Consider the following 26639-nt stretch of genomic DNA (forward strand, 5'->3'; position numbering starts at 1 on the left):
TTTTTACAGATGGTGTGATGTTTGATTCCAGAATTTGCTGGTATTTGATTGAATTCATTCTTCCCTCTACCAGTGAAATGTTCCCCATGCCACTGGCTGCAACACAAGCCCAAAGCAAGATCGATCCACCCCCGTGCTTAACAGTTGGAGAGGTGTTCTTTTCATGAAATTCTGCACACTTTTTTTCTCCAAACATAGCTTTGCTCATTGAGGCTAATAAGTTCTATTTTAACTTCATCAGTCCATAGGACTTGTTTCCAAAATGCATCAGGCTTGTTTAGATGTTCCTTTGCAAACCTCTGACGCTGAATTTTGTGGTGAGGACGCAGGAAAGGTTTTCTTCTGATGACTCTTCCATGAAGGTCACATTCATGCTGGTGTCGCTGCACGGTAGAACAGTGCACCACCACTCCAGAGTCTGTTAAATCTTCCTGAAGGTCTTTTTCAGTCAAACGGGGGTTTTGATTTGCCTTTGTAGCAATCCTACGAGCAGTTCTCTCGGAAAATTTTTCTTGGTCTTCCAGACCTCAACTTGACCTCCAATGTTCCTGTTAATTGCCGTTTCTTAATTACATTACGAACTGAGGAAACGGCTACCTGAAAATGCTTTGTTATCTTATAGCCTTCTCCTGCTTTGTGGGCATCATTTATTTTAATTTTCAGAGTGCTAGGCAGCTGCTTAGAGGAGCCCATGGCTGCTGATTGTTGGGACAAGGTTTGAGGAGTCAGGGTATTTATAAAGCTTTGAAATTTGCATCACCTGGCCTTTCCTAATGATGACTGTGAACAAGCCATAGCCCTAACAAGCTAATGAAGGTCTGAGACTTTAGTAAAAGTTATGAGAGCTGAAATCTCTTGGGGTGCCCAAACTTTTGCATGGTGCTCCTTTCCTTTTTTCACTCTAAAATTGTACAAGACAAAAATAATACACTGATCTTAAAATGTTGAAAAGAATGTTTCATCTTTAACTTTGACTTTTGGAGATTAGTTCATCTTCTACTCATTTAACTATTCACAGTAACAGAAATATTGACCAGGGGTGTCCAAACTTATGCATGCCACTGTATCTACTCTATATTTTTGTCGTCATCTAAACTATTTGCAACTGAAGCATATTCTCTTGTCAGTAGAAGCTGCAGTTTTCTGCAGATACCATGTCATCTTGTTCAATTTGTGGTCCAAAAACATAATGAAGAATATATGGTTAAACCTCAAGGATGCAAGTTCCTTGACTGAAATCAATTTTCCTTTGACAAAACCTGCCAGCTGCAGACTACAAGCTGGCAGGTTTTGTAAAAGGAAAGTGGATTTCAGTCAAGGAACTTGCCTCCATGAGATTTAACCATATATTCCTCATGGTTAGTTTCAGGGAGGTATATATTGGCGCACATTGAAGCCATTATTGATTAAAAGAAATGCACTTGTACATACTTCTAATTGAGCAAGGCCTGATGATTTTAGTGGATTTAAGGAAAGTTTAGCCTAAGGTTGACAGGTAGAGCTGCAGGGAAGCAATGAGAAATCTTGAGGAAATGGATCATGTACAGGCTAGGTATATTATCACAAGTTGACAAGGTTCCGTAGATGACATATGACATGGAGAAGATGATGAAGCACAAAGTTAGTGCTTGGAGCATGATGGTAAATAAGTTAAATTGAGAACCAAACTGTATATAGTAAGCAAAGTGGTTGAATTAGAAAATAAGCAAAGAGAAAATACAACAATAAAATGATAGTCAGCATGGGGAACCCAAATGTCTTAAATAGGCATGTAATGAGCAGCTAGTAAGGGGATGGATGGGGCCATTTGGAAACCTAGAACGTAGAATAGTACAGCACAATACAGGCCCTTCGGCCCACCATGTTATGCTGACCTTTAAACCTTGCCTAAGACTTTCTAACCCCTTCCTCCCACATATCCCTCTATTTAAAATTCCTCCATATGCATATCTAGTAATCTCTTGAATTTGACCAATGTACCTGCCTCCACCACCGCCCCAGGTAGCGCATTCCATGCACCAACCACTCTTTGGGTAAAAAAAACCTTCCTCTGATATCTCCCTTGAGCTTCCCACCCGTTACTTTAAAGCCATGCCCTCTTGTATTGAGCATTGGTGCCCTGGGAAAGAGGCGCTGGCTGACAACTCTATTCCTCTTAATATTTTGTACACCTCTATCATGTCTCCTCCCATCCTCCTCTCCAAAGAGTAAAGCCCTAGCTCCATTAGTCTTCCTCATAATGCATACTTTCTAAACCAGGCAGCATCCTGGTAAATCTCCTCTGCACTCTTTCCAGCGCTTCCACGTCCTTCCTATAATGAGGCAACCAGAACTGGATACAGTACTCCAAGTGTGGTTTAACCAGAGTCTTATAGAGCTGTATCATTACCTCGCGGCTCTTAAACTTGATCCCTTGACTTAAGAAAGGTTATGGGATGTTAGCTTTCATAACTACCCTATCCACCTGTGAGGCAACTTCCAGTGATCTGTGGATATGGACCCCCAGACCCCTCTGCTCCTCCGCGCTACCCAGAATCCTGCCATTAACTTTGTACTCTCCCTTGGAGCTTGTCCTTCCAAAGTGTACCACCTCACACTTCTCTGTATTGAACTTCATTTGCCACTTCTCAGCCCAGCACTGCATCCTATCGATGTCCCTCTGCAATCTTCAACAATCCTCTACACTATCCACAACACCACCAACCTTTGTGTCATCTGCCAACCCACCCTTCTACCCCCTCATCCAGGTCATTAATAAAAATCACAAAAAGCAGAGGTCCCAGAACCGATCCTTGTGGGACACCGCTAGTCACAGCCCTCCAATCTGAATACAGTCCCTCCACCACAACCCTCTGCTTTCTGCAGGCAAGCCAATTATGAATCCACATGGCCAAGCTTCCCTGGATCCCACGCCCTCTGACCTTCTGAAGAAGCCTACCATGTGGAACCTTGTCAGATGCCTTAGTAATATCCATGTAGACCACATCTACTGCACTACCCTCATCAATCTGACTGGTCACCTCCTCAAAGAACACTATCAGGCTTGTGAGACATGATCTGCCCTTCACAAAGCCATGCTGGCTGTCCCTGATCAGACCATGATTTTCTAAATGCCCATAGATCCTATCTCTAAGAATCCTTTCCAACAGCTTGCCCACCACAGACACAAGGCTCACTGGTCTATAATTCCCTGGACTATCCCTACTACCTTTTTTGAATAAGGGGAGAACATTTGCCACCCTCCAATTCTCCAGTACCATTCCCGTGGACAATGAGGACTCAAAGATCCTAGCCAAAGTCTCAGCAATCTCCTCCTCCCTTGCCTCACGGAACAGCCAAGGGAATATTTTGTCAGGCCACGAGGACTTATCTGTCCTAATATTTTCTAACAGCTCCAACACATACTCTCCCTTGATATCAACATGCTCTAGAACATTAACCGTACCAACACTGTCCTCAGCATCATCAAGGCCCCTCTCCTTAGTGAATACTGAAGAGAAGTATTCATTGAGGACCTCACCCACTTCCACAGCTTCTAGGCACATCTTCTCACTTTTATCCCTAATTGGTCCGACCTTTACTCCCGTCATCCTTCTGCTCTTCACGTGAAAAATGCCTTGGGGTTTTCCTTAACCCTACGCGCCTTAACATATGATCTGCAAGTTTAGATGGAACACAGTCTGGAATTCCTAGATTTTTGTAAATCATGTTCAATGGAATGTAACACATAATGTGTGAGAATTGGTAAGGAAGTTACTTTGAAGGGCCTGTAGTTTCCAGTTCAGTAGAAGCATGGTAGGAAGTTGGTTTAAAGGCAGGCAACAGATACTAGTGATAATTTTTTTTTCTGGCTAGAGAATTGCAAACATCAGTGTTTTTTTATAGTGCTGGCAGGTAACATTAAAAACCTTCTGCATTTTTCGATTCTTTGGAATGCAGTACCCATGTAGGAGTTTAAAAGGTCATAGTCAAATGACACAGAAATGGGCCCATCAGCCAACCCTGTCCTTTCTGATCATCAGGCAATAAAGATGTAATAACACTTCAGTCTTTTGCAAGCTAGTCCTAGATGAAATGAAAACAATCATGCAATTGATATCACAGCTTTATTTTGATTTATTTCCAAGTATAATCTTGCATATTAGCAAATATCATTGAGAGTACTAGGAAATTCAAAGTCTTACCATTGCTCTTTGGTTCTGAGTATCCATCATCCATTGTTTATTTCTTGCATTGTACTTATTGCGTAAGTAGCTTTTCGTTTAATGCTGTGATCAGCTGCTATTAAGATGGTGTGCTGCTATTCTCATCACTGAAATGGGACAGATAGGGAGCTAAATTTTTGGCACGAGACTTTGCTTAACAACTTCAGAGAAAATAGTGATTTGTGACCTCTTTTTTTTAGTTGTAGGTTTAAAAAAGAAAAGGGAAATAAATTTGAAGTATGTTTTTGAATTCTTAAGTTGGACTTTAATGAGCAACAGTAAAAGTGTTGAAATGAAACCAGTGTGCCAAACTTCAGAGTCCACCTTCATTTGAATATTTTGCTTCCACAAAGTAAAGACTAATCTGGTTTAGTCATAAATATGGATAACTACCACAAGCTTGCTTGCTCTGTTAGTCTTGAGTGAATGCATACGTCTGTGTACAGTTAATAGTTGAGACGGCGTTTAAGTGTTTTCTGTTTCTTTTTCCCCCAAGGTTTAGTTGATTCTTCAATACTGCCAGAAATAGTTGACCACCATCTCAATAACATCAAGGTAAGAATCAGTCAGAATCAAGCATGCACCTTTTACGGCTAAAAGCAAGCACACTTCCTACATGTGGACTTATGGGTTTAAAATTATGTACTTGGGTGCCATGGATAGAAATTTTGAAGGAAGTATGTGCTTTAGATGTGGTGTGATGACCTGATTGGGTGGGAATGGGAGAAGAGAATGCTGGTGAAAGGATATTTTAATGGGCCTAAAAAATATGATCCATCTTAGGGATTTTTGACTAGAAATGTCCAGTTGTAAATGCTGAAGCTTTGACCATTCATAGGTGTTTATTATTGGATAAATAGATGATTAAGTCAAAAGATCAAGAATGTTTTTGCAGAATTTTTGCAGGCATCAAAACTACTCAAATGTTAAAATTCCAGTCATATCACAACTTAGTCTGTTCAAGTCAATTTGCATCTAATTTCTCCCATTCCCTCACCCTCCGTGCGGCTTCTGCTTTGGATATTGACAACCAAATGAATTTCATTTTCCAATCTCTGATGCCTAAAAAGAACTATTTGTTCTGATCTAGCAGTGGAACATTACCTGTTCACTACACATGGATTCGACTAAAATTTGTATAACTATAAGTAGGGACACGTATTGGACACTCTGCAATACATAGGCAGGCAGATGAACAACATTGTCTATTTCACCCTGCAGTAAGAAATGGGGTGGGGGAGAAGTGAAGAGTGAAGTTAATTTGCTTCACTGTCTATTTCTTCAGATGAGCCATGTGAAATTCTATTGTCATGAGCTCTCGGTTTATTTAATATTTCTTGGGGAGAATATTATTCATATAGGAACAGTGATCACAATTCAAGTTTTAAGATGGTTATGAATAAGGATAGTCTGGACCTTCTGGGGAAAGAACTAAATTGGCGCGAGGACAAATTATGACATTATTGGACAGGAGCTAGGGGGAGTTGATTGGGAGCAGCTGTTATTGGGCAAGTCAACATTTGACATGTGAAAGTTGTTTAAAGACCAGTTGATCTGATCTCAGGACTGGCATGTTCCAGTAAGGATGAAGGACAAGGATGGCAGGTTAAGGGAACCTTGGATGACGATATGTTATGAATTTAGTGAAAAAGGAAGCAAATGTAAGGTAAAAAAGAAGCGTGTGTGAGAAGCTAAGATCAGTTAGAGCCCTCAAGGAATATAAAGATAGCAGGAAAGAGTTCAAGCAGGAGACCAAAAGGGGCCATGAAATCTCCCTGGCAAGTAGGATTAAAGAGAATTACGTTAGAAGTAAATAACTAGGGAGCGGGTAGGATGACTCAAGGATAAAGAAGGAAATTTGTACTTGGAGTTGGAGGATGTGGGTGAGGTACTAAATGAGTACTTTACGTTGGTATTCACCAAGGTGAAGGACATGGGGAATAGTGAGATTAATGTGGGGCATGCTAATGTGCAAGGGGATTTTGAGATCAGGAAAGAATTGGTGCTGGGTCTTCTGAAGAACATCAAAGTGGATAGACCCCAGGGCCTGATGGGATATATCCCAGGTTATTGAAAGAGGCAAGAGGAGATTGCTGTGGCCTTGATGAGGATCGTTGTATCCTCACTAGCAATGGGTGATGTTCCAGAGGACTTGAGAGTGGCCAATGTTGTTCCTTTGTTCAAGAAGGGTAATGGGGATAATGCAGGAAATTATAGGCAGGTGAGCCTCATCAGTGGTAGGAAAGCTATTGGAGAGGATTCTTGAGGATGAGATTTGCATGCATTTGGGAAAACATGGCCTGATGAAGGACAGAGAGCATGGCTTTGTGCAGGGCAGGTCATCTCTTATAAACTTGATTTGAGGTTTTTTTTTGAAGTGATGAAGGTGATTGAGGGTAAAGCGGAGGATGTTTACCTGGCCTTTAGTAAGTCCCTCATGGTAGACTGATCCAAAAGATTAAGATGCATGAGACCCACAGTGTCAGTAGTTTGGATGCAGAATTGTCCACGGAAGACAGAAGGCACTGGTGGAAGGGTGTTATTCTAGTTGGAGGTCTAATACTAGTGGTGTTCTACAGGGATCAGTCCTAGGGCCTCTAACATAAATGACTTGGATGGGTGGGTTGGTAAATTTACAGTTGAGACAAAGATTGGTGGAGTATGGACAGTGTAGAGGGCTGTCAAAGGATACAGTAGAATATCAGATATGGGTAGAGAAATGGCAGCTGGAGTTTAATCTGAGCAAGAGTGAGGTGCTGCACTTTGGGAGGTCAAATGTAAGGGGAAAATGTGCAGTTAATGGCAGGATCCTTAACACCATTGATGTACAGAGGGATCTTGGGTCCATAGCTCTCAGTGTCTGCACAAGTTGATAGGGTGGTAAAGAAGGCATATGGCATACTTGCCTTCATTGGTCAGGGCAGAGGGTACAAGAGTAAGGAAATGATGTTGCAGCTATATAAAACTTTGGTTAGGTTGCACTTGGAGCAATCAGCATTGCACACAATACTCCATGACAGGAAGGAAGTGGAGGCTTTGGAAAGGGGACTGAAGGGGTTAACCAGGATGCTGCCTGGATTAGAGGGTATGAGCTATAAAGAGAAGTTGAACAAATTTGTTGTTTTCTCTAGAGTATTAGAGGTTGAGGGGAGACTGATAGTTTATAAAATTATGGGAAGCATTGATAGGGTAGATGTTCCGAATCTTTTTTCCAGGATACAAATGTCAAGTACTGGAGGACATGCATTTAAGGGGGGGGGGGGGGGAGGGGGGGGGGAGGAGGAGGAGGAGGAGGAGGAGGAGTTCAAAGGAGATGTACAGAGCAAGTTTTTTTTCTCACATGGAACAGGCTGCCAGGGATAGTGGTGAAAGCAGATGTTATAGTGGCATTTAAGAGTTAGACTCATGAATATGCAGGGATTGGATCATGTGTGGACAGTTTAATTCTGCATTGTATTTGGTGCAGATGACATTGACTGAAGGGCCTGTTTCTGTGCTGTACTGTTCTATGTACTATCTAATGAAACAGACCTTCAGTAATATTATTTGTCTTAAATTACATACCATATTTTGCTGTGTCAGCTATTAACATTTTTGACTCTTTGCTACTAGCAATTTAGTTTGCCATCTTCTAATGCAATTTTTAGTTTCAATGTCAAAATAATTTTTAAAGCTATTTATTAATTCAATACCCACGTTGAGAAGTTTTGAATGTTCTTTCAGCACGTTACTTTTCAGGTTGACCAAGGTACCCGTAGAAGAAAGTAAAGTGGTTGATGCCAGTTTATCAGTTCTGCACAATTGCTTGTTTGCTTTTTTAAAATAAAAGGTACAGTTACATGGTCATGTTTTGTTCAAAAAAATAACTTTGGAATAGTACAGCAGTATATGCATCATCTCAGTTAGTTATGTTTTAATAATCAGATGCAAGTCCCAAGATAAAGCATATTACCCATGCACCAGATTTCTCAATTTAGACCATGCATTTGCTTCCATCAGAAATTCTTGCTTGTTTAATTCCATTGCTGTTTTCTTTTAAGAACAAACAACTGGGGCAGCTCTGAGGTTGATGTATCTCAGATATTTGAATAAAATACAATGAAAGAAAAATATATTTATACAGCACTTATCTCAATGTTGTGTCCCAAAGTACATTACAGCTAATTAAGTACATTTGAGGTATAGTCATTGTTGTAATGTGCACTGAGGAGTGAATGTAAGGGAAGAAAAATTTATTGTACTGTTTGTTTTATTTCATAACATTGTGATCTTCATACATTTCACAACTTCTATGTAGATATTTACCTGTAGTTAATAATTAAATATTCTGCATGTCGGCAAGCTCGTAACATTCATGGGGTAAAATACATGCTTAAAACAAAATTTAAAAAGTGCATTTCCCTTCCTGTAACATGTCAGTGACTTTAAATATTTGTGAAAGTGATGGTGGTGATGGGGATGAGACTTGAATTAAATCAGTCTGATATACATAATTTGACATTTTCTGGGTGAGGATCCTCTCATGCAAACCTTGAGCTTTTATTCTGAGGACACATAAATCATTAATGTAGACTTGAACTTTGCATGCAAAGTGTCAAAGGTTATTTCTGATCTTCGAAGCTCAAAAGAAGCATCCAAACACTGGCCAGAATGGTTAATCCCTGATGCCTGATCAATTTATAAGGGAAATTTAGCTTTCAACTTTACATCAAGGCAAGTGTAATAGTGCCTTATTGAAGATATATATAGAACAGGATAGAAGACTAAAGTTTGCATTGTGACTTTAAGGCCTTGGGACATTCCAATGGCTTTGCAGTCAATGAAATAATTTTTAAACTGTAGTCATGGTTGTGATGCATAGAATGTGATAATCAGCATGCACTTAACAAGCTCTCTCAAACAGCATAAAATAATAACCATGGATAAAATACAGGGTGAACACCAAAGAGACCATTCTGGAAAAATATGTTGCACTGTTTTTATTCACTGGAGGTGGCTGGTGGCCAACATTACTTTCTTGTAAATGGAAGGAAGAAAACTAAATAGAGGCATGAATAGCAAATTGAGGATTGAAATGAGAGCATTTACTCCCAGAAAACAGTTTACATAGTAGAAACAAAACCACACAATTATTCACAAACCAGTTTCATGCTAAGTACCAAGTTTTCCTACTTGGTATATTAGCCTTCAGGCTGAACATTGACTTCAGTGCTTTCAGATAATCAGCCATTCCAGTCTTGTATTTCATATTTCCGGCATTCAGCTTTTTTTTCTCTCTCTTTTTCTGGAGTTTTAGATTTCATTTGGTTAGCTCCTATTTTCATCCGTGCATACCTGTTGTTCACTAGTTTCACCAAGCTCTTTCAACCAGTATCACCACCACTTGCGTCACTCAAAATCCCTTTAACTTTTTTCCATTTTGTTCTCTCCACCCCACCCTCTACTCTACCAACTTTAAACTTCCCATTTCCAAGTTTTTTCCAATTTGGAAAGAAAGGCCATTGACTTGAGACATTAACTCTGTTTCTCTTTCCACAGATGCTAACTGTCCAACATTTTCTGTCTAATGGTAAATGTGACAGTAACATCTGTTGTTTAACATATTGTTACCTTACAGTGAATGCCAGTTTTTGAGAAGTGTGTTAGTAGTGCAAGGTAACTAATGTTTTCCACAATTGTCTGACTTGAGTGATAAATACTTTGTTAAAAATTTGATGGGTAACTAGCCCATTTACAGGGAAAATAATAAAAGAAACTATCCTTCCAATGTCAATTCTTGAAATGGTAAAGAATGTTAAACCTACCTTGGAACTTAGTTTTTCTATAAGTAAGTTGCATGCAATTGTTTTTTTTTGTTGTCACTGACGTAGTTCTGGAGATTGTTAATGTGCTTCATGTTCTAAAATGCGTTGAGCCCATTGTTTCTCTAATTCAATAGTAGGCACAAAAATTTCCACAACATTCAGTCAATGGTAACAGCAGATGGTTTTGCACGTAGAAGCAGATAGAGATGGCTTTAGGAGAAAAATAGGCATTTCGCTGTTTTTTTTTAGTATTGTTTCAAACAAGAAGGCCACAGTAGAACTGATAAAATGGATCTGGTGCATAAAGCAGCTTAAGATAAGATTTTTCATTATTCTTATCTACAGGAGGGAAATATTTCTATTATTTTAGGTTACAGAACTGTTTGCTTCTGGTCTAAAATTTGCAGTTGTGAGGCTGCCGACATTAAGCAGTAAGAAATCCTATTGCAATTTCTCGTGTGCCGTTAAATGTGGAAATTCAGAGATGGCTGTCAATGATGCCTTGTACCTACAAAAAGTGGTCTTTTGGAATCTTTACTAAGGCAGTCATCGTAGAACTAGGCAATGGGCAACTTCAACTTTCTGTAAGCTCTTTTTACTACAAAGTACAGAGAATGTAGTACTAAAACAGTAGCAGGAGGTTTGATCCTTGAGCTTGTTCTCCTGTTCAACAAAGTCATGGCTGGTATATGACAAACTCTAACTCCAACCATTCCCACCCTCTCCCTGTATCATAATATTCTTGTTTAGCAAACAATGTACCAATATCATACTTAAAACTAACGATTGATAATGCATCAGATTGCCATTTGTGTAAAATTGTTTCCTCTGCTTCACTTATGGAAGACTTAGCTCTTTTTTAAAACTATAAAACATTTGCCTTGAATGGTAATTTCTGGCAAACATGGGATGCTAGAATTTGTGCCTTTTCTCAAAGTATCACATTTATTAGGTGTCAGCCTTGATTCATTGGTGTTGCTATTGTCTTTGGATCAGAAGAATGGGATTTCAAGTTCCACTCTGACATGAGCAGTCAATCTAGTAACCATTGTAAATCATTGCTTGTTCTTTGACCTATCTGCTGCCTTTCACAGAAATGGTGTATCATTTGCCTCCAGTGTCTTTCTTTGTCAACTCATTGGGTAGGATTCTACTCGACTTTATTCTTAAAGTGACAAAGCTAAGGTTGAGAATTAGTGATTTGCTAGAATAACTCGCAGGTGACTCACCACTTGACACTCCAAGGTCTTTTCACCAGAAGGCACAAGTAGGATTATGGAATACTCTGCACTTGTCTGGATGAGTACAGTGCCAAGAACTCGAAGCTTGACATCGTGAAGGCCAAAGCAGCCTGCTTGGTGACTCTATAAACAACCCGAAAAATTCATTCCTTCCGCTTCTTACCTAGAGTGGTTGATATCTGGAACTTGCTGCCAAACAGCACTATGGGAGTACATTGACCAGAAGGGCTGCAAAAGTTCAAAAAGACAGTCAAGGACAATTATGGAGGCAATAAAAGCTGGCCTTGTCAATGATGCCCAGATCCTGAAATAAAAAGGAAATTAGAGCAAAAGAAGCTGAATCAGTTGGACAGAGTTGGAGTGTGCTATTTTAATGATGTAGATTTACGGTTGCAACCAAGATTGCATTTTCTTTGCTCTAGTTGCTCCTAAATTCAGTCCATCACGATACATGGTCAGTTTTGACCTGTGCATTGATAAAACTTGGCTCTACCTCACCACCACCTTTCTTGACCTTTTTTTTAAATTGAAAGACTGCTTATCTGACTTTCAGTACTAGATCATAAAAATCCTTGACTAAATATGGGAAGACCAATGTAATAGCCTTCAGTTGCCATGGGAAGCAATTTTCCTAGCCACTGACTTCACTTCACTTTGACAATGAGGATGAACCAAACTATTCACAGCCTTGGTATGATGTTTGAGCCAGATCCAAGATTTTGAGTATACTAATAATAACGTGTAAAGACTTCCTATTTCCACTTCCATAACGTACATGACTGTGCTCCTGACTTGGCTTGTTGACGTCCCCATCCATGCCTTTGTTAAATCTACCCTGGCTATTCCAACACGTTCTTGGTCAGTCTGGCCACTTGCAATCTTGTTATTACCCAAGTCTATCTTGTCCTCAAAGCATACTGTTTATTCAACACATCTGCTTGCTGACCTGAATTGCCCCTAGTCAAGCAATGCACCCATTTTAAAAAAAAAACATTTTCATCTTTGTTTTTCAGGTTTTTCCATAGCCTTTCCATCCCTATTTCAATAGCCTCTCCCAATACTAAACATTTGAAATGTGCCCTGTCAAATTTATTATTTGTATACATTAAAGTGTCTTGGGATGATTAATATAGCAGCTTCAACATGTATTAATGTAATGCTTTTAGCATGTCTATTTGTCCCAAAGGATTCCATAGCATTTTGGTGCTGTCAAATATGGATTAGATTGATGTTTGGTTGGAGATATTTTTAGAGGAGAATTGAGAATACGGGAGTTGCAGAGGTGGACTTGGCATTTTAACACTGCCAAAAATGAAGGTCAGGGCTAGAACTTGAGTACTTGGCCATTGTGAAATAGGTTAATGTGAAGCCAGTATTTCCTTACCAAGTTAACTTGGACAATTTTCAGAGATATTTATAAGATAACATGGCAAAAAGACCAGACTTGGACCTGAAAAGGAAACTCTATCAGAGAAAAGTCAAATGTTTTTGAACTTTCAATTTCTACGGAAGTAAGAAACACATGTTAAGATGGTGGCTGATCCAACTAAAGGAATTTTAAAGCAAATGAAAATTTATTATAACTGCTTTGAACTGAGGAATATATCATTACCAATTTAAATGTGCAATTATGTGTCATTTCTGGTACATAGTATGTGCAAATGAACACTTCAACACAAGGCCTAATTTGAAGCATGTTACTTGACAAAATAAGCACAGCTGTGTACGTATTTATTGTCAGTGATAATGTCAACTAATGCTGTTTCTTACCAATAATTTTGGGTTAAAGTAGTGTACTTTGTTTTTAATGTGGCTTTCGAACCTCGTTTTCCCATCCACGGTGTGCCTTTATTAGATGGAATTCTGGCATATGATGTGCAATTCATTGAACTAGTTTTGATTCATAATTTAAAAGCAGTGCATATTTGTCTAATAGTCTTCACATTACCCATGTAGTGTACTGAGTTTCATTGTGCTTTTTGACCCTTCTGCTCATATGAAAGATGAAGGTGAATTAACAAAATTAATAGTATTGATTAACATGATGTGTCCTGTACCCTGAGGGCATGCACGCCTTACCCACTTGCTCATTTTCTCACTCTGGATGGAGTGTAGTGCATCTTCATGCCCTTCTGGTACAATTAGTCAGAGAGGTAGTTATGTCATGTAGTGTATTGACAAGCCTCAAGGTGAATGCTGTGTCCTTGCTAAGGGCAATATGCATGTCTAAATATAGAGGGCTGGCAACAAGAGTAATAGAAAATTTAAAAAAACTGCAGATGCTGGAAAGCTGAAATAAAAACAAATGCTGGAAACACAGCACTTCAGGCAGCATTTGTGGAAAGAGAAGCAGTTAACATTTCAGGTTAAAGACCCTTCGTCAGAAGGTCACGTATCTCCTGCTGACTTCTTTCCCCAATCTTGAGGTAAGTTTATTTACTAATTTCAGTTCAATTCCAGTTTGTTCTCTTAAATTTGCATCAGCCAGTGCATAGAATAACAGTTGTTCGCTAATGAATATCTGTTGATATCAGCACTAACAAAAACTACGGAGCTTTATGAAGGCCTAAACGTGCTTTTGCAGTCCCTATGAGAACAATTGCTCAAATTTGTAGGAACTGAGATGTCATTTAAATTTTCACGGAAACTGTTTTTGATTTTTAAACCAAGAATTTCAAAGGCCCATAAATGGTGAACATATTTTTAGTCTCTGCACTAGGTGCTGTTTGGGAAAAGTTGAAAAGAGGAACTAGCATTTTGAGTCTGAAATTGATGGAGACCATTCCTGAACCAGTGAACATTCTGAATCTTAAACATTGTTAAAGGGGCAGTACTAAGGATTTTTTCCCCTCAATAAATGTGCCAAATATTATTTCTTTCTTTGTACTTCAAATCAAGGCATGGACAGGTGTAGGTCTGGGAACCACTTGTATTGGCCTAGATTATCTCTTGGATTACACTGTTAGCTGTGTTACCTGATCAGTTTTATGAATTTGATTTGTTCTCTGAGTACCTGAACCATTGCTTTGGAGGGAAATATGGGAAGGAGAATTGGGCAAAATTGTCATTGTTTCTGTTGAATATTGTCTCCATTAAAATAAATATTCTATAATGCACAGTGGGAAGCATTAGAAGAGGATGTTTAACCTACTGTTTTCAAGTGACATTAAATGTATTTTATATTGGGTACTGAAACTTTAAATTTGCATGGTTATCGGTAGAATAAACAGTTTTTAAATTTACCTTACTTTGCTTTGAGCAGCTGTCCGATCTCCTTCAAGCTCTTGTATAGTGTGAACAGGTTTCTGGTCTCTAATCCTGTCTTTTCAAAGGCCTTATATAATTTTTCAGTGTTTATGTAATGGTACTCCCCAGTATAACTCTTGCTACCACTATTTTTGAAATATAATCAAATTCAGATCATATATGTAGTGAGCATACGTTCGGTCTTTGCCCAGAAATATAATAAGTGTCTTGGCACAGAAGTGGATAAATATTCTTTATTACCTTTGCTTTGAATATGAAGTGGGGATGATTACTCAGCTCTTTCACAAAAAAAAATAGGACATGATTTGCCACATAACCACTTCCTATTATTTAGGTTAATAACTCTCATTTCAAGCAAATGTTTATTTTGATATTGTAAATGAAAGATGGGATTCTGTAATTCTCTAGTTTTCTGAACTTTCATTTATAAAGTCAGTTGTTTTCAGGATGATCATCACTTTTACATGCCCACACAATGTTGCTGTGTTTAAGGCCAAGTGAAGTATATGCTCCATAATCAACAAAAACACAAATGGACCTGCATGCAGGATTATATTCTTCCTTGGATGCTGTGAGAGTGCTGATGAGTTCCAGGATGTCAGACTTTTGGCAGTGGCCTCATTGCACCAGAGTTTGGAGGTTGTTTCAAGCACCACTTCAGAGCTAACAATAGCAGCTGTGAGCATTGGTACCACAGACTACTCTAGAAGCTGCTTCACTGAATAGGACATTCAGTGATACAAAATCTTCAGTTAAAAACTCTCAAACTTTTAGGGTAGCTGCAGCATAAAACAGTGAGCACCATTTCTTTTGCTCACTGTAAACTGATTCATCTCACAGCTTTCTATGGGATCTTGATTTGTGCAGATTAGCTTCAGTGTACAGTAATGAATATATTTCAGAAGTGCATTGGTAGCAAAATGTTCCAAAACTAATTGTGTTTTACAAATGTCAATCTTTTGACATAGTTGTGGGATCTCTTTGGAATTCTTTGAATATATTAGGTTCTCCCAAATTCTTTGCATATTTCAGATGCACCAAATCTGTTATTTCTTATTAGTACAAAGTAATGTTTTTTTTGTTGGGTACTTTCCTTTTCCAGACATCTTGCTGCTGGAACAGTAACTTCGGTTGCTTTAAGTTTTAAAGCTGAATCCTTGATGTGTTTCAGAGCCATGAAACTCTAATGACATTTCTAATTCAACAATTGATTTCTACCCTGTACAACTTTATTTGTTATAGGAATAGGGCAATAAGTGGACAAGTCAGAATTAAAGTTTACTTCATCAACAGAAACATCTCAATCTCATTGGTAAGTAGGTTTAGTAATTTTGTGATTTTTTTTCTAAAAACCAAGATCATTAGTGTAGAATGGCACAACTTTTGACATGTAGGGGTGGGGTTGCAGTACATTATTCTAATACTTGGATTAGTCTTTAAGGCTATGCTAAGGGCAGTTGCAAAGCTAAAACTGGAAAAAAAATGGTTTTGTGAAGCAACAAGACCATAAGGAAACTTTTTGGAAAAAACCTTCTTTATTAATGCATTTGGAAAACTGAATGTCCATCTATTTAATCCCTGCCCCGAGGATTATAAATGTAAGAGTTAAACTAAGGAACAATAAACCATTACAAGTTAACTATCTATTAAAATAAATCCCATTGGAATCCTGGCTTTTGCTGCTTCAGCCTTAACCAATAGATCATATGTTATAATAGAAAAACAATAAATAAAATACGCTTGTACTGCCACGCATGCACTGTTACTGGAATTGATGAAACATAGATTGACATTTGATCATCCTATGGTATTCTTAAGAGACTGGTTTATTGATCTGTGTAACAACTCAGATTTTTTAGGTTTTATGCACATTGGGAAATAGGTCCATGTTATGTGCTGCACAGCTTGGTGTGGTGTAGGCTTTGATCAAATTGGAAATTTCTGCAAGATTCCAATGAACCTCAGTTCTGGGCTCTTAGCACTTTTTGAGAATTTGCATCTCAGTGGACTTCATTACACATTTAGTTCAACATTTGTTTTATTAGAGCTATGATGTAATTAATGGCGATGCAAGTCCAATGAGGCATAGGGAGCTATGTGGCCTATGGAATCAGTGGACATCTTTACTGATGAGATTTGGGGATTAATTTTGGTAAAATTGAGGACAATGGGAAAGAAAAGATTCGTAGAGTTGAGGTATAAATTAGCTTTTTGGGGGAAAATGACCAGGAAAATATTTATTTAAATTTGCAAGTTAAGATGTACAGAATGAGACTCCACTTTATTCCTTTTTGGGGCCAGAGAAGGTTATGTTACAGGAACACAAATCACATCAAAAATACTTTCATGTGAAGTACTGTCTCTAACGTTATAAGTTTTATATACAAATACACTTTAAATGTGATTCTGAGTAGCTATTGTATTCATAATGGCAGGAAAAACTTGTGATTCGCCACACCAGAGTTTCTTCAAATTGCTGGGTTATTTGCACTAAGTGTACATTAAATTGTTTCAGTAACAAAAGATGGACCACTGACATTTGTAATTGTGACTTAGCTGAACGGAATGCAGTGAATTTCAAGCAAATTCAGTTGTGAAGTTAGAAAGGACAGTAGATTATCTGGAACCACCTTTCTGATGCAAATTATTACTAACCTTTTGGACTATGGGTCTGCACTGTTCAAGTAATGGGCAACGGACAATAAACACCAAGTTAGTCTGAGTCCCATGTGTTTTTTTTCGCTATTTTGAATGTTCTATTCCTGTAGGAATGGCTATTTGAATAAAGCTGCACTGTGATAAGTGAGAGTTTGAACTCTTATTTTGACTTATTTTACAGCTTCAATCATTTTTATACGGGCTCTTACTAATAAGTCGTACTTTTGAAATGCAAATCAAAAATTCAAGTTTGGATAAACAAATATTAAAATTAAGAGCAAATGATTTGCAGTTGTAATTTAATTAGTTAATTAACATCAAATTTAGTTGCAGACCTTCCATTTATGCTTAAAATAAAGGCACAAATGCAGTGAAGCATTTCCTGACTTTCACACAAAATTGAGACATTAGCAGTGCTGTAGGCACATTTGGCTTGAAGGGAGATGCTAGATGGCAAGTTTTAAGGTCACTGAGCATTTTGCTCATTCTCCCTCTTTCCTTTCCATCCCTTCCCCCTGTCCTCATTCCCCTTCCCCCGCTCCCCAAAAAAAATCCTGCTTTCCCCCTTGCAGACTTGCATCGTCTGTGACAAGATGTGTGTATATTTCAGTAATTATCCATTATGAAAAAATTGCAGGTATTACGTAAGCTTTGCCCACCAGAAGCTACTGGCAGCTTGTTTAGAAAAAATTGCTGTACTGAATAACTAGGAACTAATAAGCTGACTTGGCCTTGCAAAAAGCTCTCCGTGATGTGGTGATACTGGCACAGTATGGTAGCCTGCAGCGCTCTTGGTCAGAGAAGTGGCCTTTTTGTTACTGCCATCAAAATGACGAGACATTGATGTGTAATAGTCAAAGACTAAAAGGGGAGGATTTGGAAAAATTGGGTCACATGGCTGGGACCTTGTCTCATATGATTCTGTTTAGTCCAATCAGGGCATTTTGCTCATACTGGATGGGTCAAACAAAATCGCTATTTGTTTCCACATTATTTTTTCCTTCTATCCTTGAGCGCTGTGTCTGACCATCTGCTCAAAACAACACACAAAAAGTGGGGCAAAAACAGCTGCTGCTTTGGGGTAAGATGATTTTTGAAGGATTTATCTATGTCATTAATGCATAAAACTAACATGTTCCATTTTTACTAGTATCATTATTTGTCTGGGAGGTCAGCGGCTGTTCTCATTTTGTGCCGTTTTGGCCAATTTTATTTCTCAGTTTTTGATTTGAGAGCTTTAAGATGGAATAGAAATGATTTGTAATTTGATATCACTGTGGAGACCTGGTTTTGGTAAGAATTCCATTCTAGTTCTTATTCCCCCCCCCCCCCCCCCCCCCCCCACACACACACACACACACACACACACACACACACACACACACACACACACACACACACAGGTTCAGTAGAGTGGTGTCAACTTTTGTAGTTTACGTGGTTTTATTAGATATTAGTCCTTCCATTAAATCATGCGCAACACTAAGTTTGTCCATTCCACTTTTTGTAGAAACCATATGGTCAGGCAAAAAATGTAACAAATCTACTGTTTTTTAGTGTGTTAATCTGAGGCTCATTAGCTCTAAAGCTAAGCAGTTTTCAAATGCACAGTGTATTTTGCTATCTATATTTGTGAGTTTAAAGTGAACAAGTAAAATTTTATAGTATAGATGTTTAAATATCTCAATTTTAATGTCTTGCATGATAAGATGGGGGTGATAGATTTGGGAGATATTGTGTTGGATAGTACTTTGCATGGGATTATCTGTATTAATCTGATCCTGATTTTAGTTGACGGTCGTCAAAAATTGAATGGGAGCGTAGATATTAATAAATGTTCAAAATTTTGAGGAAAACAAAAATCCACTTACTAAATATTTCCAGGATTTTGCTTTTTATGCACACTTCCCAATTGTTTCTTTGTTGCCAAATTTGGGAAATGCAGCAATTGCACACAGTTCATTTCTCCATAAAATGGAATCAAATTCCATTTAATAGAATATAATTCTTGTAGATGTTTGCCTAACAGATTTACAGATGGCATGATTCGTTTCCTGATTTTGTGTAGATTGAGAAATGTTAGTGAACTGGAGTTGGGTGAGAAATTAGTAGTTTATTGCGGTTGAATAACATTTCTCTTAATTCAAACGCATATCTTTTGTGCCTTTTCTGTGAGAAACCAATGAGATTAAAGAATAAAATCAATCACAAGTGAAAGGTAGAGGTTCAGAAAGAAATACAAATTTTGCATTTATGTTACCCATATTTTGAAGCTTGTAATGAAATTTATCCTATTCCATATAAATTCAAACTGTAAAGAGCAGTACTCAGATTATTGAACTATGGTACAATTTTATGAAACTAATTACTTTTATCATATCCTTAGCTGTATTTGGTGACTCAGCAATAATATATTGGCACCAAACCATTGTGGTACCAGAAAATTGATTATTTGTGATTTTCCTATTAAATTTTGCATAAAACAAAAGATTGAGTTGGTATCTGCATTTACACCTGTACAAATGTACTGTGTTATTGTACCTATGTACTGTGCACTCTTAATTGTTATGTAATGCAGAATTAAATGAGGTAGGGAAAAAACTTGAATATTTAGCCATAAGTGCTCAACTGAATTTTGTTTGTCTTTGTAAAGAAAGAAAATAATTTGGTTCATTTCATCTATTTCTGCAATAAAACTGGCGTACAAAATATAACTTCTGTGGTGCATTTGTACATAACTCGGTGGTAGTGCTCTCAAAGCTGAGTCGAACAGTTCTGGACTCCGGGACTTGAGCATAAAATCTTGGCACAGCGTCAGTGAGTGAATGCTACGTTATTGGAAATGCAGCTGTTGGGGCAAGACATACTGTCTCACGATTCTAATGCTTAAGATCAGGTGCGTTCCTGGTATTTTCTGTTCAACATTTCATGCCTCTAGCAACAACAGATCATGTGTTTGTTATTTTGTGGGACCATGTTTTATGCAAATTCATTGTCCTATTTACCACATTATAATGGGACTTTCGAACAATAAAATACTTTGTTATTGTAAATCATTTTGGGTCAGAATGTGGAAAGCAATACAAATACAGGTTAGTTTGCAGATTTTAATACTAGTTTGCAATCTGAGTGAAACGGCGTATTTTTAAGTACTTTTACCTTTTATCTGTGAATTGAATTTGCTAAAGTCTTGGTTTTTCTCAGTGTATATTTAATAAATAGAAACTGAAACCCTTGTCAATTTTGTCTCCAGTTATTGCATTCATTTCTTTTCAATTGATCTGGCTTATTCCACATTTGTCTACAGTAGAATATTAAACACTAAAAATTGTATTGGATTTGTTAGATCTAAACACTTGGTACTATTTGTGTACATTTATACAACCAGCATTTATTGTAGTACTTGGGTTCATTTCCGTAAGTTTTCTAAAATCAAATCAATGTTTTTTTTTACTATTTAAAAAAAACATGCTAAAAGTAAAATCACATCTAATGAAATTATTAATGCTATTCTATAAAATGTAAAGTTCATCTGATTAAATCAAATCCGAATTAGACAAGATTATACTTCGTGCTACTGCTTCCTTTGAACAAAATGGTGATTCAGCCATGGAAAGTAGCAAATATCAGTCAGTGTACTTGCAGTTCCATTGTCAGTGTTTCTAGAAAATGTCGTCTGCCTTCTCAAGGCTTGCTATTGAGGTAGGTAGTGATCATTTCAAAAGTTAATTCTCTTGTTTTATTTATTTTTTCTGTGATATTGTTTTCACTTTAATTGCAAAACTCCTGCCAGTGCTGTCTAATTTTCTAAAAATTTTTGTTGGAGTACATTTCTTAAGGGTCTAATTACTCTTTAGTATTTTACCCAAACATCCATTATTAGTGAATCTTGACAATGAGTGATGGCTAGCTGTTTGTCCATCACATTCAAGCTTTATTCATATCTACAGATCAGGTAATCTGGCTCACCTAGAGTTCAGACTGATTGCTTTTGCTCATAAGGTAAATTTGCAGATCTCATAATTGGACCTGGTTGGCCTTGATGAGAAAATTGTGTAAACACTTGGTTTGCTGGTAGTAAAATACTTTAATGGATAATTCAAGCATGGGGTCACAATTTCAGGTCTGGATTTTCCAAAAGCTTTAAATTCTTTACCTCCTGTAAACTGAGTCATGCCAAACTGTATGTCATCTAATTTACACTCAGCCCATTCACCTAGGGTCTACTTGCTCATTAACCTACATTGGCCTTTAGATAAAATGGCTCAAATTTAAAATTCTCATTGAGGGTTTTTGGGAACAATGACGTTGTCCTTTTCTGTATCTATGATCTTCTCTAGTCCTACAGCCCTTGACCTTCAATTCAGTCTTGTTGACCTTCACTGATCTTTAAACTCTCCAGCATTGAGTTGTTTTTTAATCTGAATTCTGAAATTTCCTCCAACTCTCCTCTTCCTTTTAAAATGCTTCTTAATACTTATCTCCTTGACCAAATTTTAAGGCATTTGTCCTGGTATTCCATAATGTTGTCAAATTTTATTAGTACTTTGTTCAAGTCTCTTGAGATATTTTAAAGCTGTAAAATAAAAACCTTTTTTGAGAATTTTGTTATAAGTTTGCATCTGATCAAATTTTTCCAATTTCAAAATGTTTGCCCTGCTGCTTTTTTAATCTTAAAAATGAAAAATCAGTTGTACCTATTATCATGTTTTTCTGCCTCCTGCAAGAGAATTTTATTTGGAATAAACAAGTCCATCTATAAACATCTGCATAATAGTAAAAATGTCACTAGATGTCCTTTTGAGTCAGTTTTGTTCCTTGAATTATAGTCTAGATTCTGTTTTATTATGGGGGGGGGGGGAATTAGTTTACAAGGCATCACCATTAAAGCAAATCAACTTTGGGGATTGGGTGAGGTAGCAATTGGAGATGGGGGAATATCAGATTAAAAATGTACATTTGTTTATTGAAAATGAACTGGAAAGGATAATGTTTACAACCATTCAGTGTACATTCCTTTTAATTTTACAGGGAGGATAATTTAATACTTGAAATTAATTCTGTTTTAAAATTGAATGGAAAATGCACTTTGTATGTTACAATTTTTAGAATTATTTCTGTAGTAATAATGTTAATAATTGGCAATAGTAGTTATGTACTTAAAGAATTACATAGTATAATTGCAATGACTGCTAGCTTGAAAATGCCGTCCTCAGCAAGTGCCAAATGTTTTATCACTAACGGATTTAGATACAAGATTTGAGGGGAAAAGTAAGTGTACCATGATTTTTATTTTTCTTCAGTTGTGGGAAGAAGTTGAAACCATAGGTGATGTCAGCTTGGTCTAGCTTTCCCTCCAAGATGCTCAAGGTGACCAATTAGAAGTGACAGCCATGGAGCCAGCTGTCACTGCCGAACAAAGCTCGTTCTAGAAATGCATATATTCAGGCTAAGGGTTTGCACAAGTTCTTTTGGTTTATTCAAAATATGCCACACTGATGGAAAAATCGGAGCATGAAGCCAGTAAACCCTCTGTTTAGATTTTTTTTTTAGAAAGAATTTTATTTTGTTTCAAAAAAAAAGTTTGAAGCACATCGTGAGTCATTTTCTGATCTGTTTGCCTTAATTTGAATATTTGGTATCTCTAATATTTAATCTTAGTCTTAATTTTAAATTCAGCAAAAGGACACCTGATTTTATGTACTGTACATTCAAGTGATTTTTCTGGCCATAATATTTCAATTTATCAAACTAATTTGATTTGAATAATAATGTTTTCCTCTATGTGTCATTAATCCTAAATCTAACTGTGAAAGTACAATAGATATAATCAAATTTTTTCCTTTTGGATCAATTAGCCTTAATTCTTTAAATTCTGTGTACCCATATCTCTTTATTTCCTAATCTTAAGCCATTTCTGCAATTTTGATCTTTGTGATTGTGGGGGCGGTGGGAGGGGAGAGGAGAGTATACAAAAGCAAAATACCTATTTTGTAATTCTACCATGTTTTTTTCTTTTAGGCTTCTCTGACTACACTTGTGTAATTTCAAAGGAGACAATGCATATAGTGATCTGTAATTTCTGTCTCAATCCCATATCATTTGGTCCCATCAGCCTGAAAGTATTTGGCACACCAACTGATTCTGTCTTGAGATTTAGGGTGTTAGAATGTGATGGAGCGCACAAAATAGCTATTCCATAATAATCGTACCGGTTGATGTATCTGTCTAGTGTAACTTAAATTTCATTGAACCTACACAATGAAACTGGTGTGCATCACCATTGAAGTACTACCCTGACATCATTTAATCGAGAAAGATGCCCTCCAATCCTAAAGAAACAATTTCTATCATTCAGCTGTAGTTTTACCTCATTCAGCACTGAAAAAAGTAAATTTGTGTATTAATTGCCATGTCTTCTAGGATTTTTTCTCCTTTACCAGTTAAAGCCTGGCATGTCAAGAACTGATCATCTCTCATGCTCCTTTGATTCCAGCTTTGGGACATAGCACAACGTAATTCATTTGTATCTGTCTTTTGCAGGGGCCTAAATTCATTCCCTTCTGAATTCCTTTCTCATAATGATCAGTGCTTCTGAAGTCCTTATTCAAAATTAAGGGATGTAGAGTGATATCCGGTCTTTACATGCAAACTTGGTGGTTGGCTACAGGTAATTCCAAGAAGTTGTGCTGATGCCTTGGGTTTCATATAAGCAAAGATGAGAGAAAGTCACCATGCAGGTCTGTCAGAATCTTGGATAGAGAAAATGAGATGGCATTGCATGTCAGCGGCTTTGCAACAGAACTGGAAGAAGTGCCCTTCGTTATATATAAAAAGTGATACGTAGGGAAAGGGAAGTGATGAAAGAACATGGGAGAGGAATCATCTGAAATGTTAACTCATTCTGGAAAGTTGCAATATGCCTTACTGAAAGATAATCTCTCTGACAATGCATTGAGTTTCTTTGGAATTGTGTAGGAAGCCAGAGACTGAGGTCAGATTTTGGGTAGGGTAGAGAATTCACAATTGACCAGAAATTCAGGATCATATCTGCAGTTTGAATGACAGTAGTCCCCACAAGATTGTAACTGAATCCTGCATTGGTCTTTCCACTGTACAGTAGCGATGCAGTAAATTGCTGTTTTATCTGGAAAATGTGTTTGGCTCCATGGTAGTTGAAGGAATAAAGAAATAGGTAAAGAGTCTTCAACACTCAATGGGAAGATGTTATGAAATGGGGAGAGATGTTGCTCAGGACTAAACCAGGATATCGTGGAGAAATAGTCTCATCAGAATGGTGTAAAGGGAGGGGTGGTGGGTGGAATTCATATTGAGAGAAAATAAATTGTAACTAAAACACATTGGAAGGTGCCATATTGGAACAGGTGATCAAGAAACTTGGCATCATTCAAGAGGGATGGTAGGAGGAAGTTGCATTCAAGGGACCTGAGAATGTCTGGGTTTACAGTGAGGATTATTTGTCAACAATCCTCAAGAATAGAGATGGAGGAGATTAAGAAGGGAAGAGTCTGAGATGACCAAGTTGAGGGAAGAGTGGAAACTAGAAGCAGATTTTTTTTTATTCAAAGTGAGCTATTGGGCACAATCCCTGAATTAAGTTTTCCTACGCCAAAATCCAGCCCATCTTGTGTTTCAACTGCACAGGAATTTAAGCAATAAAAATCTACCATTCCTATTGGCCATGGGCTGAATGAAAAGACTGGGAATACAGCTGGTAACTGTTTTGAGGATTCCTTGAATTGACTGTATGATGGGGACCTGCCAAGGTCAATAAGCAGCTGCTATCTCTTATCTTCCCTTTTCAAAGAAACTATCAATTGCCAAAAACTGTTAAAATTGACCTCAAATTAATTGGTTATCCAAGACCTGAAGTTGGGGTACCTGTTCAGCTGTATTTATGTTAGTGAAATGGAAAGCTAACATTTCAAGTTGTTTTATGGGCATTAAACAATTCCAACACAATTGTATGTCCTCCCAGGAATTTGAATTAATAATGGTTAATCAGTTGCAAAATAAAGCTATTGGGAATGTTCTTTTATGACCCACAAGCTACCTAACATGCTTAAGCTCTCTCAGTTCAACCTTTGAAGCTCAGGCAACTTGGTTATATTTGCCATTGTTTTGTTTATTGGTTTGACCTCTTGAACTTGTGCAGTGATTTTAAGGGTTGCATTGCTGCCTTAGTTGTGGATAAGTTCTAAATTAGTCCGAGGTCTTTTTGTACCAGCAACTTAAATGGTTATAAGTTAATGGATCAAGGTTCTAAATGTGTATTGCCGCCTTATCTATTCCTGACTCTATAAAACCTTTAGGACCAAAAGATAATGTGCTTCTGACCTACAATGTAATAAATGAGATTATCTTGATACTGAATTTTCAAATAATTGTAAAGCAATTATGTATCAATACCCACAGACAAATACCATTTTCATTATGCCAATTTCACTATATGATTACAGTTCAATGTTTGCAATTACAAAGTACTCGTGAGGTCTATCCCCCTCCACTGGCATTTTATGAATTTTCTAATAAACTTAAGTTTAAATGTTGTTCCCTTTCTCATATTTTCATATTTAACAAAGGAACAAAACTCCGGTGACTTCTAAGTATTTCTGTGCAGAATTCAGTTTTGCAGAGATTGTCTTTGAATGTTTCTCTGTTAGGCCAGAACAATATTTTAATGTCAAAACATTCACTTTCACTTCCTCCCTTCTCCCACCACTCATCCTTGCCATTTATGCCATTTCAAAATGTTACCATGAAGTCCTTCATCTGCAAAATTGTGTGGAGGTGAGATTTGCTGCATGCTGAAATGTGATCTTTGGTCTTTCTGCATTCTTTCTCTTCCCTCATTTCTATTTTTTAGCACACAGTATTCATTTTCATCATTGCTGCAATATCTAAAATTTTCTGTTCTTAAATATTGTTAACTGCAGATTTTATCTGGAGTGTTACTTTATAATTTACAAAGTAGGTGCTGAATGCTTCAGAAATTGCATTGTAATGACCTTAATAACTAAAAGTATGCTCTTCAAAATATTCTTTCCCTCATTTTGAGGGATTTAAATTCTCAAAGCATTGCTAGTCATAACTAGTCAGTATTCTGTTTTGATCTTTTGTTAAAATTTGCAGCTGAAGGAAATGTTGCACCTTTACTAGAATTCTGTCATTTGGTTTTCACTTAAATAGTTGTGTTAGATCCGTGAAATACTACAGATATTAAAGGGCGTTCAGGTACATGGTCAAAATGAGAGGATTTGAGAAGGATGGTAGGATTCCATCAGATTAAAGAGTTTTAACCAGGATTATACCCAAAGCATTTGCACAAACTGGGTGGTCTAATGCTGTGGCTGCAAATAATTTGTGTGCTTGGCTGATCTAGTGTAAGCTGCAGGTTAGAATAATAAATGAATCCATATATAATAAAAAAAATTAGTATGTGA

General features: G+C 37.3%; 1 protein-coding gene across 18 annotated transcripts in view; it reads left to right on the plus strand.

Moving 5' to 3' along the window:
* Positions 1 to 26639, plus strand: part of pcbp3 (poly(rC) binding protein 3) — a 108123-nt gene that overhangs the window by 34767 nt on the left and 46717 nt on the right. For 16 of the 18 annotated variants that reach the window (XM_052010131.1, XM_052010138.1, XM_052009937.1 and 13 more), the window contains exon 2: positions 4702 to 4760. The exons of 1 other annotated variant lie outside the window; for it this stretch is intronic. The gene's annotated coding sequence lies outside the window, so the exon portion shown is untranslated. Of the gene's footprint in view, positions 1 to 4701; positions 4761 to 15759; positions 15830 to 26639 lie in introns of all 18 variants that reach the window. One more of the 18 variants, XM_052009990.1, reaches the window with a different exon arrangement.

The sequence above is a fragment of the Pristis pectinata genome, chromosome 1 (genome assembly GCF_009764475.1).
Source record: "Pristis pectinata isolate sPriPec2 chromosome 1, sPriPec2.1.pri, whole genome shotgun sequence".
In the NCBI taxonomy this organism is placed as follows: domain Eukaryota; kingdom Metazoa; phylum Chordata; class Chondrichthyes; order Rhinopristiformes; family Pristidae; genus Pristis; species Pristis pectinata.